Below are 7642 nucleotides of genomic sequence, written 5' to 3'. Positions count from 1 at the left end.
AACGTACGCGCGGAATCGCTCACCTGAAACTTGGGAGCTAAAACGAAAGTGGAGAAACATCGCTACTAGGGAAAGGAGAAAAGCTATTAAAGATTATTGGGCACAGAAGTCTAGTGAGCTCAAAACAAGGCCAAGGGATCTCTTTCAGACCTTCAATCCATCTCTAAATTCCAAAAATAGAGATACCACAAACATCTCCATACGGATTAATGATAGCATAATTCGCGACCAAAAAAAAGTTGTGGAAATATTTGGAGACTACTTCTCAACAATGGCAAATGAAATTGGAGGCAAGCACGTCCTTCAGCTAGGGAAAGAAGATTTCAACACGCATTTGAGCGTGGAAGCAATTCGCCATTCTTATCACAGTCTTCACTTTCGATTCAACAAGATAGACTCTCGTGTAGTCGAAAACGAACTGAAGAAGTTAAACACCCCTAAAGCCACAGGGTGGGATGCAGTCTCAAACAAAATCCTGAAGCCAGTGGCCGTCAGTCTTGCGCCCTCGTTAATGACACTTTTTAACAGCTGCATTCAATGTGGACAGTGGCCGAGTAACTGGAAGAGGGAAGTTGAGACACCAGTTTTTAAAAAGGAGGAGAGGACTGATTATGCCAATTACAGACCGGTAACAGTCCTGAACGCTCTAGCAAAAATTGTTCGAATCATTAATCAGCGAACAAATCACAGAGAAAATAGTTACTAATCTATATGATAAATTGTCTGCATACAGGAAAACGCACAGCTGCGAAACCAACTTAATTCGCGTAACGGAGGACTGGAGAATAGCAATGGATGACAAGGAATGCGTAGCGGTCTTATCAACGGACATGAGCAATGCATTCGACTCGCTACATCATGCCCTCATGACTAAGAAACTTGAGGCCTACGGATTCTCTGACGTGTCCTTAGAACTAATGCATTCCCACTTCACTGAGCAAAAAAACTGCGTCAAAATCAATGGAGTGACAAGCACGTGGAAAGAACAGCTAAGGGGCTGCCCGCAAGGTTCACTGCTACGTCTGTTACTGTGGAACATTATCCCAAATGACTTGCCTCTGAGCGTACAAACCAGTAACCTGTTCATGTATGCTGATGACCATCAGGTCTATCAAAGTGGACCTAGTGTCACAGCTATAATCTCTGAACTCACAAATGAAGCGGAAAATGTATCACGTTGGTATAGGGAAAATTTCTTCCATGCCAACCCGAAAAAGTATCAAGTTTTAGTAATGACGCCTCGAAACGTTGACAAGGAAGCAAAGGACGAATGTATTCTTGACATCGATAATCAAAAACTCAAACCAACAGCTAATTTAAGAGTTCTTGGAGTAAACATAAATGATAAGCTTAGTTTTACTGGACACATAAGGGACATCTGTAAAATTAAACGTGATTAAAAAAATAGGGGTGCTAGTAAGATTACGCAATCTAATCTCTAGCAAGACCAAACTTCAACTTTATCTAACAGCAATTCTTCCTCATTTGACGCATTACCAAACGGTATGGCATTTTTGTAAGCAATCCGAGAGGAGAAAATTGGAGAGGCTGCAAGAACGCACTCTAAGAGTAATTTACAACTGTTGGACGGATACTTACGAAGACCTTCTACGACGTGCAAAGTTGCCCTATCTCTACAATAGGAGGCTTCAAGAGATTACGATCTTAATGTACAAAGTTAGAAATGGCTTAGGCCCCGACTACATATATGGGTGAACTTTTTAATTTTAAAAACAAAGTGTACTCCCAAAGAAATGCAGATTTCGTTATACCTCGCTACTCAACAGTGAGATACAGAAAACACTCCATTAGATATCTTGGCCCATATTTATTCGTCCAGACTCTCCCCTAGTGATCGACAGCAACCCTCACTGGACAATTTTAGACAGAAAATTAGAAAGAAAGACTTGACTTCTCTTATTGAGGGCACATGCAGCAACTGTGCTTTATGCACACACTAAATATCAGATTATCTTTGAAATGAGCGATATTTAAATAAGCGAATAGTTTATATTTTAGAATTTTTATGAACCGTTTTTACCTTAACAAAAGAGTGTAATTTTCAAAATAGTCCCGTGTGATGTTCCTATTTTTAATTTTATTTTTATTTGGAATGTTCTTTTAGTGTCCACAATTAGCTTAGATTTAGCTAAATCCTCTGACACTTAATTAAAGTTCATTCATTCATTCATTTGTGAATAGGTGTATTTCAGATACTCTTGACAGGACGTGATTCAAATCTTATAGTTTTGACGATCATTTCGTTTAATATGACAATACTTTATTTATATTCACATGTAAAGACAGTCAACACCGTTGACTTTAGTTCTTTCAGATTTCACCGTTTTAGATGCGTTTTAGCCATTCGTCAGTCTCACTTTAATAACACTCATCAATTGTGTGAAATAGGGACGGATCTACAGAAACAGTCCAAGAGAGGATTAGGAGACTTGCAAGAGGCATAGATATATTTTTTCGGTATTGACAGATTTTTTAACGTTTCCTCTGTTACTAGTTTTTTTTCGACAACAACAAAACAAATTAAGAGCCAACTCAGTAACGTGCCAAGCTACATGACGTGGAATAATTTCACCCCCATCAATGATTAGAGCCTGGATTAAAAAGGACCGTGCAGATGTTGTCAATATTTCCATTTGTCCCTTCCTTTCGCTGAGTTTCGTGTAGTGAGTGCAGCTGAATAAGTGCAACGTCCTTTGATAAGTGGGATTGATTCTCGTCTGATAGGGGGTGAGTTAGTTCCACTTCTTTTTTCTAGCTACAGCGAAAAGGAGAAGCGCAGAAAACTCGTGAATAATTATTAGGAAACCGTGACGGTAGCTCTGAAGATAAAGTAGGCGAAAAAGTTCAAAGCGCCATTACTATGTACTAAATACTGAGTTACAAAGTGAAAGTTCTTAGAAGGACAAACTGGATCTTCGGGACTGAAGTGTTCTATTGATAAATACACTACAAACGGTGACATTGAAAAGAAAAATACCACCACAATTGCTAAAGACATCTTAAGTACATATTTTTGCGATTTCTCTTTTCGCGGCGGCTAAAGTGAACCGCTAAATTTCGCACCCCAGGAAGTGTTTGCTTCCTCAGCTTTTGCACTATTAAACCATAGAAAGTTGTTATCAGGAGCAGCGGTATCACATAATTTAATGTTATCAGCACTAAAAAGGACGATTTTTGTACATCTCTTGACCAACCCAAAAAACAGGATGTTTTACCGTCGTTAAGAGTGCCAATTTGGAATCCGTAGAGATATGGGGCGTGAATAACTATTGATATCAACCAGATGAGCAAAATAATGTATTTCAATCTAGTTTGATTCGGACAGCTTTTAGTGGGAACCAAACAGCGTAGAATTCGAAACGGTCCACAGCGATCGTCACCAAGGTCTGAACGGAAACCAGCGTAGAGATGTCTTGAAAGAATGCCGTAAGTTTGCAAAGGGCTTCTCCAAATGCGCCATCGTTAAGCCATCGGTGATTTCCGAAGATTATCTCGACGTTAGCCCGAGGCACGGCGAATATTGGAACAAGGAGGTCGGAAATGGCCATATTTACGTTAAGCAAGTTTTGTAGTGGTTTTCATTTTGTCGTCTCGATAAACTACCATGATGATCAAAGTGTTTCCAATAAGTGACACTACAAGAAGCAAGCAGTAGGCAAACGTCTTCCAGACTTTAGCTGCCACAAGATCCTCTGTTAAAATGCAGGATGTCATGTCGTTCCCGCCAGTAGCATTGCTTACATTTATTCCGAATACTGTTGTAGAGCCTTCACAAAATAATCGGATGATGTGGAAACTTTGATATCTATTTAATGAAAACCACAACTGAATTAGGATCGCAGTGTGTTGGACAGAGTGATCAATTTTTGAAGTATTTTGATTCAACTTTACTCTGTGGGATGACTGCACGAAATGCGAATTTAAGAGAGGTCACTAAAAATCAGACAAATTCACAAATCACCGGCAACAGTCAAAAAATCAAATTGGCTACCTAATATTCTAGTATTAGGTAGGCCTATAGGTAAAATAAAAACAAGACATATACTTTGTTGAAAAATTCTTTTGTCTACTCTGTAAAGTTGCTGGCACTCTGCACTTAGTATTTACCCCTCGAGTCCATCCAAGACCAAGTCTTGAGCGATGAAGTGGGCATATTGTCCATTTATCAACACCTTTGGGTTGTTGGAAAACAGCTGCTGTACTAAATATCAAGTCATACTCGCTGAACGCACCAGTGAACGAAAAATGAGCCAAATGCCTTGCTGTTTCATTGTCACACGACAGCAAAGGTACTATTCGCCTATCCCATTTTCTATCTTTCGGATTTAAGCCACAACAAGAGATTCAAATGAACAATAAATTTCCATTCTTCAAAATATTTCAACTCGGTTGTTTACTTTTGCGTACCAAGTTTTATCAGATGGAAATAACCTTGACGTTACGTTTTATTGCTAATTACCTATAATTATTGTAAGAAATAGACAACGTTTTGAGATATGTTTCGGCATGCTTATGCCATCTTCAGTCAATGAGTAACAGAACGGGAGTAATTAATATATAACAGACAAGTAGATGAATAGAATATTTACAGTATGATGTAATACAAAAGCGGGTGACACCAAACATTAAAGGTGTGAACTAAAACGCTAGAAAAGTGATATAATGCTGTAATTGTTTGTTAAGTTTAGGTTTGATCTTATTATATATTCTCGAAGATATATATCTTATATATCTTCGAAGAGTTGTCGATAAATATATCAAGAAAGGAGAGTTTACCATCATTCTCTTTTTCGAAAGGATTGATGCAACTGAAGTTGTGATGTAAAATCCAGTAAAAAGCATGCGATAGGATGTATTATGTATACCATGGAACTTCTAGATTATACACACACACACACACACACACACACATCATTGTATGCATCTTTTTTAAATATCTTGAAATGCATGTGTGTAACGGAAGGTCGTTCTGAAACAAGTTCCATAGTAGGGGTCCAAAGGACGAACCCTGTGGACATCCTCTTGTTTGGTCTCTCCGTGCACTAAACTGGTCTTGTAACTTTACTCGGTTTTTTCGTGAGCAAAAGAAAAATTGCATAAGATTTAGGGATGTTCCTGAGAAACCATATGCCTTGAGCTCCTGAACTATTGGTGCAGGGTGCAAGGAGTCAAACGCTTTACTCATATCAGTCGGTGGATAATGCAGTTACACACTTTCTCTTATCGGCAGTCATTTTCCAATCCTCTGTTAACCTTAATAGAGTTGTCTCGCAGCCACGTTGTTTTCTATATGCCGCCATTTTTCCGCACAGGTGTGAATCCATGGCTGCAGTTATTTGTTGGCAAAGCAATGACTCGAACACCTTGTCTATTGAGTTTAAGACCGTTATCGGTCGATAATTGGAAGGGTCTGTTCTTTCTCTCTTTTTGAACAATGGTGTCCATTGTCCCATCTTCTATGTGCTTGGCCACTCTCCTTTTCTTATTATTGCGTTAAAGAGTCTAGTCAGTGATGAAATTAATAGCAGGAACATTAAAACATAACAAATTAATATTTTCACTTTATTGTATATAATGTGAGCAAAACATAAGAAAGTGTAAAAAAAGAATGATTATGTAGAATTCAATGTCAATACCTTGAGGTGTTGGGCCCAACGTCTTGTTCTCCACATAAGGTGGCATAGAAAAAGAACTGACAATGGGAAGTATTTGAGGTAGTTGCCTAAAAGCAGAATACACATCGTCATTTGCCTTAGGTATCCATATTAATAATATTATTATGTGACCCCATAGTTACACAGTTAATTATAAACAAGATTGCCATGAACTATAAACTGGAGTGCCATGAAGTTTCTTGAACAGGGGCAAAACAACAGGTGTACTTCTTAAGTTGCACAATCGTTTGGTAAACTTTTGTAGATACTCCTCATCTCGATTTATGTCTTCTGGGGTACGGACATCTGTTTCGATGTTTTGACAGTAAACTCGCTTCCGTTTTCTCTTTTTGTGGGAAGGTTTTTTCCCTTTCTTAATGACAAGATCTTTCACTTCACAAGCTTGCGTATTCACTCTTTCCGTCCTAACCCAAACACATGGGGCCACTCGTTACATTATCTTCACCACGAGTATTTGACAAATCCTCCAGAGCGTACATGGCCGCTGCAATATACTTATATGCCCCATCTCGACCGCCTTTACATGACTTACATTTTGCTTGGAGTACATTGCCGCGGTTCGCACCTTTGCCCTCGAGAATAAACCAGAGATCGTAATGCTCCTTTCCTTCCTCCGTCTTTAACTTCATGAAAGGCTTCACTCAAATAATCTATAGTCATCAAATGACGTGTAAGCGGCGAGCCCCTATTTATCGTAATGCTAGATTAAATGGTTAAAAATATCGAACAACCCGAATGGGGACGAAGAGTTAAAGTTGTTCACGGTATTGAGGGAAAATGGATCAGGAATTAACATATCATGAATGATTAATGTCCCACAGCATTTGTTTGATCTTTTTCAAAGTTTGGGTCAACCGGTAAAACCATTCGTTCGACTGCAGAAGCGATTTCCACGAACGAAGGTTTTAAATATCCGCTTACCGAAACGCCGCGATGCAGTAGATATTTTTTAAGTTCTGCCACATTCATGGCCTTCAATCAATATCAATCAATACTTTATTTACCCACGTAGCGTCAAGGAGCTCATAGAGCTCGTTCAAAATACGTACGTGCCTTGAAGTCGCTAGTGTTCTTCTGCATTGACATTTTAACCCTGATGATCTTCTTTTCGATATTCGAATTTTTTTAAGGACTGTTTAAAGCCGCATATATAGTGTCCGAACTTTCGGGTATTTTTTCACCAAAATATGCGACTCGTGGTCCGACCACGTACAGTACGTGGGTAAGAACGGATGTTCTATTTGATACTCGAAGTTTAAAGACTATGGGTCATGGAAAAAAACCGGCTATGGGAACGGAAATCTGAAATAGTGACTACAAGTTCGTACACGTGGGTGAAACCAATGTACCAACTTTGGAGGTTTGTTTACATCGTAAGTCACGTGACACTACACGCGAAAGCTGACGCTCAGAGGGTCAATTGATAAGGTAGAAACGTTTAAAAGCGATGCAGACACTCAGCGAGCTCTTTATAAAGGCATACTGCGGTTAAAGCAGTCATGTCACGATATTTGGAGCTACTTCTTCGAGAGGATCGTTGGAAATTGTCACTTATTCGAAGGAAAGTGAAAAGATAATTGTTTTCTAGGGTCGGAAAACAATCTCGAAAAGAATATCGAACAAGACGGGTTAAGGATAAGGCGATTTACATAGATTGCAAGGAACATGCTTTCGAAATTTAAGCAGTCTCTCTTAAGAAGCACTAGCCTTAACCCATCTCATTTCCGTATGTTTTTTTTTCTTTTTTCACCCAGGAGCCATACTGTGTATGAACGTTACTGTCGACCCTGATCTGGTGAAGGTTGTTCAACAAGATCTCAATGCTTTGAAGAACGATGTTGATAAGCTAGCATTTGAAAAAGAGGAAGAAAGAAAGAAATTGAAGACTGTGCTTCAGGATAACGTTACAACTCTCGAGGAACTAGCAGGAAGAGTTTCCAAAATAG

At 39.0% G+C, this 7642-nt stretch overlaps 1 pseudogene; it reads right to left on the bottom strand.

The window, feature by feature from the left end:
- Nucleotides 1–2772: 2772 nt before the first annotated feature.
- Nucleotides 2773–3757, bottom strand: LOC148735024 (neuropeptide SIFamide receptor-like; annotated as a pseudogene).
- Nucleotides 3758–7642: the final 3885 nt, after the last annotated feature.

This window comes from Stylophora pistillata, chromosome 3, assembly GCF_964205215.1.
Source record: "Stylophora pistillata chromosome 3, jaStyPist1.2, whole genome shotgun sequence".
NCBI classification, from domain to species: domain Eukaryota; kingdom Metazoa; phylum Cnidaria; class Anthozoa; order Scleractinia; family Pocilloporidae; genus Stylophora; species Stylophora pistillata.
The sequence above is the reverse complement of the archived record's forward strand: the minus strand, read 5'-3'. Positions and strand labels throughout refer to the sequence as shown.